This window comes from Lynx canadensis, chromosome F1 (genome assembly GCF_007474595.2).
Source record: "Lynx canadensis isolate LIC74 chromosome F1, mLynCan4.pri.v2, whole genome shotgun sequence".
NCBI lineage: Eukaryota > Metazoa > Chordata > Mammalia > Carnivora > Felidae > Lynx > Lynx canadensis.
This window is the reverse complement of record NC_044319.2, coordinates 35,544,284-35,553,962: the sequence shown is the minus strand read 5'-3', so window position 1 is coordinate 35,553,962 and position 9,679 is coordinate 35,544,284. Positions and strand designations below refer to the sequence as shown.

Below are 9,679 nucleotides of genomic sequence, written 5' to 3'. Positions count from 1 at the left end.
TAGAACAAATTCCAGCACATTTAGGGTGACTTCATCGATGACCTTTGATGTTGTTCTTCATTCCTTCTTGTTAAGTTGTCTTCTCTTGTGCAGCGCGTGTGTGTGTGAGGCATTTGTGGACAGTAGGCCTTTCCCGGGACTGCTCAGATTTACTGTCTCATCTGCTGATCACCGTGTGAAGGATGAACAATGCCTGTCACGTCCACTAATAATCAGGTTCCAATCACAAGCCCAGAGTGGCTTCTTTCACTTCCTCTTTGGGAAGGAGATTGTTTCCAGGGATGTAGCTGTAGGAACGGACAGAGAGGGCTAGTCAGCGAACACAATCTGCTCATACTTGGGGCAAGGCTGGGAAAATTCCCAGGGGCCTTGCCGCTGGCTGAGTCCAGAGGGTCCCCAGGATCTGAGTTTGGTTCTCTGCCTACTGTGCCCAGCCCCGTCTCTTCCTGTACCCCAGGCGCAGCCCTCCAGGGCCCTCTCATCAGCTGTCTGGCTTCTAAAGCCTCAGTGTGGTTTCCTTCACCCACAGCTTTACCCTTACCAGGTGCTCTCTTCCCCACTCCCTGGAAAAACACCATTTTCTCAAAGGTGACTGGTCAACTGAATACTAAAAAGTAGGTCATAACTGCAATTTCCCACTCTCTCAAGAAAACTTCTATAGTTTTCACTGGTTATGTTGCAGACAGGGTGTCTAGGTACACTAGGGCATTAATGCCTCCCCTCCCCTGTGCACGCGTGCGTGTGTGTGTGTGTGTGTGTGTGTGAGTATGCATGCATGCATTTGAGGACAGGGTGGGGGCAGGCTCTGGGCCTTTCCCGATTGATTGGACTTCTCGTCTCCCTTGTCCTTCCCAAGCCGACAGATGAATAGTGCCTGTCACAGGCAGATGTTCACTTCTCTGGAATTACCCCATCCTAGTAATAGTGTGACTTCAAGTGCTGGGTTTGAGATATCTTCTCCTTGTCCTAAGCTACTGGGAAGCCTAGGGAGGAGCAGAAGTGGTCCACCCTGGAAATAACATACAAGCATACCAACCGCCTACCCACTTCCTGAATAAATGTGGCTGAGTATTCCTGAGCTTGGGGACAGATCTGAATTCCTCAAGCCATCTTCTCCTTCCCCAGTACCAACCCGGGCATGGCCTCGGCCCCCTCCCCATCACGGTAAGGGCTGTATTTGTTAGTAGTAGTTTATGCTCTCAGACAGGGTCACCCTAGGAAAAACTGGGTAATGACAAAACATGATTGCCCTCATTGCCCCTTTGGGGTTCAGCACATGCATGTTCCTTCCCTTTATAAGAGCTGTTTTCATAGGGGTGCCTGGATGGCTCAGTTGCCTCAGCATCCGACTCTTGATTTTCAGCTCAGATCATGATCTCATGGTTTGTGAGTTCGAGCCGCGCATCGGGCTTTGCGCTGACGGTGTGGAGCCTGTTTGGGATTCTCTCTCTCTCTCTTCCTCTCTCTCTCGGCCCCTCCCCTGCTTGGTCTCTCTCCCTCTCTCTCTCAAAAATAAAAATAAAAAGTAAAAATATTTGAAAAAGAGCTGTTTCCAGGACAGAGCCTAATATATGCATCACGTATTCTTCAAGTAATAGCAACAAAACAAGAGCTAACCCTTGGAATGTATCAGGTGTGTGTGTATTAACTCCTTTAATATTTACAACAGTCCTATTACGGAGCTGTGTAATTGATGCGGTATCTCCACTGGCCCATCTTACAGTCGAGGGAACTGAGTGTCAGAGAGGGGATGTGCCCAATCCAACCTCACACGGCTGGTAAGTATCAGAAGCAGGGTTTGAACCTGAGCAGTGTGGCTGCAGAGACCACACCGTCTGTTGTCCCTTAATAGAGATTTGGAGCAGCCAGTGGCATATTAGGACAACCAGGGGCTTTGGAATCAAAGACGTTTTAGTCCTAATTCCAGCTCTGCCAACTTCTAAGTGGCCTTGGCCAAACAGGAGCCTCTGAGCCTCTTTCCAATCAGAGTCACAATTCTACATCGCACAGGGCTGTGCGAACCTGAACTGAGATGAAGTATTTAAAGTCCACCCCATGGTACCCAGAATGAAGAAAGTACCCTCTGAAGGTTAGTTCCCTTGTTCCTTTTTCTGTCCCTCCCTAGAGAATGGTTTGCATTTTATTAACCGTGGAACAAATGGCATTCAGGATCAATCGCATGGATTAGAAGCATTTATGGATAGTGTTTGTAGGATACTCAACCAAGCAGGCCACTGACAATCAGCTGGGGAGGTCCTGGGGTTGCATCTGACAAGGCCTCCTGAAGATGACTTTGATAGTTGCTGATACTTCAGTGTCTCTATTTCAGGTGGAGTTTGCTGTCTGAGGAATTGGGGGTTTGGGGGTAGCTATTTTTAAAATAATGTGAGGCAGCTGGTGATGGCTGCTTCAGGGATAGCACGTGAGCCAAGTTCCAGGAGGGGAAAGCCATGAATCAGGAGTCATGTAGCAAGACAGGGTTTTCCTTCGGGCCGGATTTGGTCAGCACGGGTCCACGGTTCCCTTGAGGGATTCCCCAGCTGTATGCCTGGTCGGCCATGCTCTGGTAGAATGCCTCCGATTCCCCCATCTGGCCTGACTCACCCCAGCCTCCAGATTGCTCAGTGAAGCTGACCTTCATCAAGGTGCTGCTGGGAGAGTCAAATAGGACCCTAGCCGGCAGCAGGCATTCCCCTGTCCCGCCACAGGCTGGGTGGGAGGCTGAACAAAATGGTGTGCCTTTTCAGTTCTGGGAAAGGTTGGGTCTTCCCTTTACTCTCCAGCTCACACCTGGGACCTCAAAAATAGGAAAAAACATGAAGACTGGAAAAAATAATTATAATAATTATCAATGCTTTCTGAATCTCTGACACCAGTCCGTTAGTCATAGCCGCAATTTGGTGGCTGTGATGATAACACCTCGTTGGCCTCGTTAACAGTTAGTGATGATTAATTACCTCATCCAATTGCCGGGCCAGGGAGGAGCGTGCTTGTTCACAAGACAGAGAAGCTGAGCACCAGGGGAAGGAGAGTGGGACACCAGGTGTGGGTAAAAGGCCCTTGGGGCAGAGGCTAATTTTAGTGCACCTGAGTCATGAGGGTGAAACCCCAGGTCTGAGGTCAATCACTAAATGTCCCAAAGCCATCTAGAGGGCTTCAGGGTCATAGCCCCTCTTGACCCTTTAGGTGATAGATGGGCAATGTTTTCCATCACCCCGGAGACCACAGCCAAGCCAGTCTTACCCCGGCATCATTACCATCAAGGTAGTCCCCAGTCACTGGCAGACACTTCTCATGGACCACCAGGTCAAGTCTAAATTCATACAAACACTTCAGTTCCGCCAACTGCAAAATGGAAATAAAGACACTGTCACTTTTGGGGGGAGGATAACATGAAATAAAAGATGGAAAGTGCCTGGTATAGCCAGTGGCATACAGTAGGCACTCAACAAATGGTTGTTCATTTCACTCCGGTTTCTCTCTATGGATTGTCCCCTCAAATACCCCAATGTTCTGCTCCCTGCTCTTAAACCACTCTTCCTTCCTTCCTGTCTCCTGTACATTCACTGATTACCACGCGATGGTGCCCTAGTTGTGTCTCCCCAGGGAAGCTGCCTCCCACGGCTTCGTTCTCACTGATACACCCCTTTCTGAGCCTGTTGATTTCAGTTTGGCCCTTGGTCACTGTATCCCCTCTTGGATTGTCCCTTCTAGGACACTGGGTGTAAGTTTTGTCTTCCATGTAGACTGTAGTTTCTCAAGTTTAGGAAACTGGGCTCGTTGCTTTGTATGATTCCCAACAGGTCACTAAGTGAGCAATAGTGTTTTAGAAGAGACCTGGGGGTACGGGTGGGTGTGTGGCAATGGAAAGTTACCCAAAGTGATGGGGAAACCAGCTGGGGCACTTCTGTTTGGGGATTTCCCTGGACCATGACCTGTACCAAGCCCCTTGCTTTGTAATCCTGCCATACCCTTTATTTTCTATACCTATTTCTTCCCATGGTGCCTCTCTGAATTGGCAAAGGTGCTGTGGGATGGAGAATGTTGGGAATCTCAAGACATAGGCCAGTGAGTACATCCTTCACAGGCAGGATGAAGGGCCCTTAAAATCTTATGCTCTTCAGATCTCTCAAGGCTTCCCAAGCCCTACCCCCATCCTGCCAGTCCTGTTCTGGACTAGGCATCTCTCTTGGTGGGGGAGGGGCGCAGGGAAGAACTCTCTTTTCTCTCTGCAAACAGCTCAGGCATAGGGGGACAGTCTAGATCCAGACACATGGGCCAGCTGAAGAATCTGAGAATTAGAGTAACAGCTCTGGCATCCAGGGTTGGGATTATTCATCCAGCAACAGTCTGTGAGCAGTGGTCTGCTGTTAGAGGTGATTGTTGTTTAGGATGAGACCCTAACCATTTTCTTGACACATTTTACTTTCTTTTCATCCATCTGGGTTTATTCTGTCATTTACACAGTTTGCCTTCTGCTCTGGGGCTGCTATTCAAGGACCAATCCTGGATGATACTTGGTCAGGTGTAGGCTTTGAGTTTGTTCAGCCCAAGCTGATACACCTGTATTATGCTCAGATTGGATGCCTCAACAGCCTGACCTAGCTCCTCCTATTTACCATCTGCTTTCTACTTTACCCAAACCAAATCACCCTTGTACTCTTCCCTATACTTCAGGATTGTAAAATGTAAAATGCTAGAGCTGGAAAGACGACCTAGTTTACCTTGTTTCTCTCGCCATGGATGGGGAGAGAGACCCAGGGCCTGGGAGTAACTTGCTGTGTGCTCATATGGCCTCTGAACATAAATAGCTGTGTGCTTGTCTACCCCAGGATCAGAGCCTACCCTCAGGTTATTTCCCATCACCCACTCTTATATTCGCTGTGTCTGAATCAGTGACTCCCTTCTCATTATTCCTTCTACTACCAATCTTAAAAATCACCTTCTCCTTGAAGCCTCTTTTGATTAATTCAGCTCATTGTTCATCCTTTACTAGTGGGTGGTTTGTGCTCTGTTAATTTTCACTTAGTATTTTTTTTTCTCCATGAGTTCCTGTAGGATTATTTCAATGTGTTCATTGTCATCCCCGTTAGTCTGGCAGCGCCCTGGGGGTAGAGTCCATTCTAGGAATACTTGAAGGCCATCATCTTTTTCTTCTGGATCCTCATCGTTTGTCCAGCTCAGAGCTATAAACTCAAGGATGCTTAGTGCAAGAGGCTGGTAGCATTGCCTGATGACCCAGGTCACAAAGCCTTTTTGTGCCAAGGGTGCGTCTGGGGTAAGACTTTGAGGAAGAAGAACTTTCTGTGACTCCTATGCTGGAATCAGTCTCTAAGGGCCGGGGTTCACCCCCTGCAGTGCAGAGGTTTTGTTGCTGGACAGGATGTGAACATCCTTGATTTTCTCATGGTCAAGTTAAGTAACTTGTCTGGGGTCACACTGTGACACATTCATTGCCAAACCTGTTCCTTTTGCCAAGTCAGTCCTCCTATGTGCTTTCTTGCTCAACCCATGCAGAATTCTAGAATTCTCAGGCAGGGAGGGAATCCATGGTGGGGTAGGTGGGGTGGGGTCATGTCATACATTTTCCTAAACAGAACACATGGAAGTCAGAGCCACCAAAGGGGTTGTGCATTTACCTGTGGTCACCCATTTCAGCATTCCACACCCAGTTTAGCTATTCTTGCAAATGTCTAAATTTCTGCTACTGTAGTTTGATTCTGAGCCCCTCACTCTGTTTTTCCTGCCAATATGGGAATGGGCAGATGTCTATGCTCATTTGCCTAAAAAAGTTACTTGAAAAATTACTTTCCAAATTAAAGTACCATGGTTTCTTGATTTTTTTCCCCCTTGCTCAAGGCCCAGCCCAACTTCCTGCTGCCAAGTCCAGACCCATCTCTTCTTATCACTCACAAACACTAGTGGTTCCATGGCCAAAGGAAGACAGCAGCTGGCCACTTGGGGCCATGGCCCTTCAGGGACTAGGGCTCTCTGCGACACAGTGAAAACCCAGAGAAGATGCAGTAGTTTATAGGAAGTGCAACATTCTGGGACTTTTTCCAAATGACTTTAAGACAAAGCAATTTCTGAAGAGGTTTAAGCTAAGCACCAAGGTAAGCACCTGGATGTCATCGTGCCCAATCTCTGATTTTAGAAACAAAGAACTGAATCTCAGAGCTAGCTAGTGGCAAAGCTAAGGACTGATCAGGGCCACAGACCTCTTGACTGCTCAGGGAAACCGGAACCTTCTATGTTTGGTTGTGCTGTGTTGGAATTGAAGGAGGAAGCAAAACACACATGCTGTAAGTTGTGGGGACAGATGACTTCCCTATGGATCACTTGCTGCCTACTCCTTTGTCCCCAACAATGTACCAGGCAGAGTCAAAGCTTCCACAGGTGCAGTCCTACCCTGCTTTCCAGTTCGGAGACCTGTATTAAGGGGCCATGGGGCTTTGGTTTCACTTGTAGATATGCCTGTGCTCTTTCTTAAGCTTTGGCTCTGCCCTTACCAAATCTGGGCCTTATCTTAGTTGGCTATAAAATGGGGAGAATCATCCCAATTGCCTTGTCTACTGCCCCAAGGCAGTACATCTAAGAAATACTTTGAGTTCCTCAAAGGGAGGGGTGAGGGAAGAGATTGCTCCAACAAGAGGGCATGATTCTCATGAAGGTGGGGAGACCAGCGCATTAAAATCCAACAGCTGTTGGCCTACAGTGCTGGTCAGTTAGAATGCATGGGAGTCAACCTCATGAGTATTGACTGTGTTAGATATTTCTCTTGAATTATTTGCACGATAACCTTATGGTGTGGGGTCTAATTTTATCGGTTTTATGGAGAAGAAACTGGAAGTCAGCGAGAAAGCTGAAATAACTTGCCCAAGGTCACTCAGCTAAGTGGTGGAGCTGGGCTTCAAGCCCAAGCGGCCCTATCCAAGCTCAAGTTGTTAGCTAAGGTGCTTCCCTAGACCCCAGCTTGAAGTGGCAGTACAAAACGAAAGTGAGTCTTTCCCCCTCCCCAAAGGAAGGGACTGTGTGACCTGGAGAGTAAGAAGGAAGATCCGTGAGAGGAAGAACTAAAGGGGTCGGGATGAGAGACTTTAGGAACTGCTGGATGAGAGTGGTGGTAACTGCTCGTTTCTCTTCCTCTCAAGCTACTCAGCTCCTGTTCTTCACGTGGACAAGTGTAACTGAGGCTCACCCTCTCCAGCCTGCAGGAGGTTTGTGCAAGCCCACACTATGGCCCTGACATCACCTCTGTGAGCAACGTGGTACTTTTGCAGAACTACAGTCCTCCAGGGACTTCAATTTGTATGGGAATGACAAGCACAGACGAAAGAAAAGTGAAGTGTAGGTTTGAGCTCCCATTGCCCCACCCCCAAGTCAATTTCCTATGAAGCTATAAAACTAAAGCTTCAGAGTCTCTCACTGGCACCAGCCCTACCCAAAGCCCCGTACCTAGTATTACATTAGTAACTACACACACATTTAGATATGTTTTTCTTAGAGAGCTTCCCTTCCAACCATATATGATTCAGGACCCCATCAAACCTGTCCCCTCCCCTCCCCTCTAATCAGCTAAATGTCAGAGTCCCACAACCCCCTGAGAAACACCAGTGAAACCCTCTCCTCCTGGAGCCCTCCCACACAGTATGAGCCTTGATTGAAGGTGTGATTCAGCTCAGAGTAGCTGGGTTAAGTTTTTGTAAAGAGGTTGCCGGGTGTGCACTTTAGTAGACCTCAAAGCCACCAGAAGGTAGGAGCTTAGTGTACTTTCTTTGTAACGATGACTCTCTATGATTTCTATCCATAGATAGAAGCTTGCAGGCACCGATACGATTCCACAAAGACATACAAAGTGACTATTTACATACGAGTCCATGAGCTCCTGACCATCCACGTGTGTGGACATACGTAAGCATGCCTGTGTGCCAACGCTTCTTAGATCTGTTCCATCAAGTGAGTCACTTTTGCTACAGGGACCTTGGAGGTAGAGTCATTCTCTGGGACCAAAGATACCCAGTTTATTTCAGGGGTCTATAGAACTGGGCTTCTAGACATCCACGAACAGCCAGGGCTGTTTTAGCTAGAGGCACACAGGTTCTTCACTACTAGATTGTGGGACAGGTTTAGAGGACACGGAGGGGGCTCTGGACTGAGGGGAATCAGGGGAATGAGGGAATGTGAAGTGGAAATGAAGACCAATAAATTATGCCTTCATATCCCTTCCTCATTAGCCTCCATCCTGGACGTGGCCCATTTCTTCACACCTACCCAGCCTTCACCAAGGTTTGCTGGCTGTAATGATACAGTTCAGCTAGCTGAAGCAGAGAAGGGGTATTTACTGCAAGGATCTTGGAGGGTTCCAGAAGATTCATGGACCGAGATGCTGCAGATCACTGAGGGGCTGGTACCAGGAACGTGAATCATCAGAAAGCCAGGCCTCAGTCTCTCACTCACTGAGGCCACATGGCCACTCTTTTCTGCTTTCCTCAGCACTCCTGCATTCTGCTCTCTCCCCAGGCCTGATTTTTCTGCATTCTGAGCGGTTTGTAAAAGACTGCAACTACACAGTGCCAGAGGCTCTTGTCTTTAATTCAAAGGATCAGAAAAAATTGATGAATGCTCTGAAGTCTCTAATCCCAGTTCCTGGGAGAGAGACTAATGGCTCAGTCCAGGTCAGGTGTCCATCCTCCAATCAGCCACATCCAGGGGACCAGGGTCACACTGGGGACACATCATAAATGGTGTCCCAAGTCAAATGGTTTGTTCTCCCTGAAAACCCTTAGCTAATCTTATGGGAGAAGTCCCCTCTCCCCTGGGTTCCCATAGCACTTTATCTGCCCCTCTCCCATGGAACTTATTGCTTCTTACCTTGTGTCAATATTGCTGTTATAAAAATCTTATCCACCATCCCACATATCCATAACTTTCTTGTTCATTTATCTTCGTATATCTCACAGCTCGTGCAAACCAAAAATTGAACATGTGATCAATAAGTAGTTTAAATTATGATAATCTCCAAATAAATCAATTTTCAGGAAACTTAACTTGCTCAAGTCTTTCATTTAATCTCACTCACAATTTCATTAAATACAATTAATTTACCCAGTTATTTAATTCAACTAATTTTAATTGAGTGCATCCTACATACCAAGCACTGTCTTGGCTGTGCAGAGGCTATATCACTACACAAGACAAAGGGAGTCCTTACCCCACTGAGGTTCCAAGTTACTGGTGGAGACCATCAACAAACAGTGTTCACTATGACCTAACCTTCATGCTGGGTGCTAGGCTAGAGATGTGTAAGTCTCTAGCACTGCCCCAAGGAGCCCAGCTTCCCTGGGAATCACCGAGAAGTCCTCAGATATGTTACTGTATTCCAGGGCAGAGAAGAGTTGCAAGACTTCCAAGAGAGAGTCGTTTTACTACTAGGAGAGAAGGGGGTTGCCGAGGGTGGTTTCACTGAGATCAGTGACACATGACTGAACTTGAAGGGTGAGTATAAATTTGCTAGGGAGAATGTGAGTTATACACGTGAGTGTGTTTGATGGGTTGGGAACAGGGGAAAGGAGCTGGGAGTGATGGTGGTCAGAGCCTTCCAGATAGGCACATACAAAGCAGATTTCAAGCACTGTGAAACCACCACTGTGTCTAGAACATGGTGAGGCATTCGGTGTGT

General features: G+C 47.5%; 1 long non-coding RNA gene across 2 annotated transcripts; it reads left to right on the top strand.

Moving 5' to 3' along the window:
• The first annotated feature begins 4,745 nt into the window (after positions 1 to 4,745).
• LOC115505251 lies at positions 4,746 to 9,032 on the top strand. 2 transcript variants are annotated; one of them, XR_003965967.2, is made up of 3 exons: positions 4,746 to 7,256; positions 7,811 to 7,956; positions 8,235 to 9,032. It is a non-coding gene; the product is annotated as an uncharacterized LOC115505251 (long non-coding RNA). The 2 variants fall into 2 exon arrangements; XR_003965966.2 differs by having other exon boundaries at positions 4,746 to 7,347.
• Positions 9,033 to 9,679: the final 647 nt, after the last annotated feature.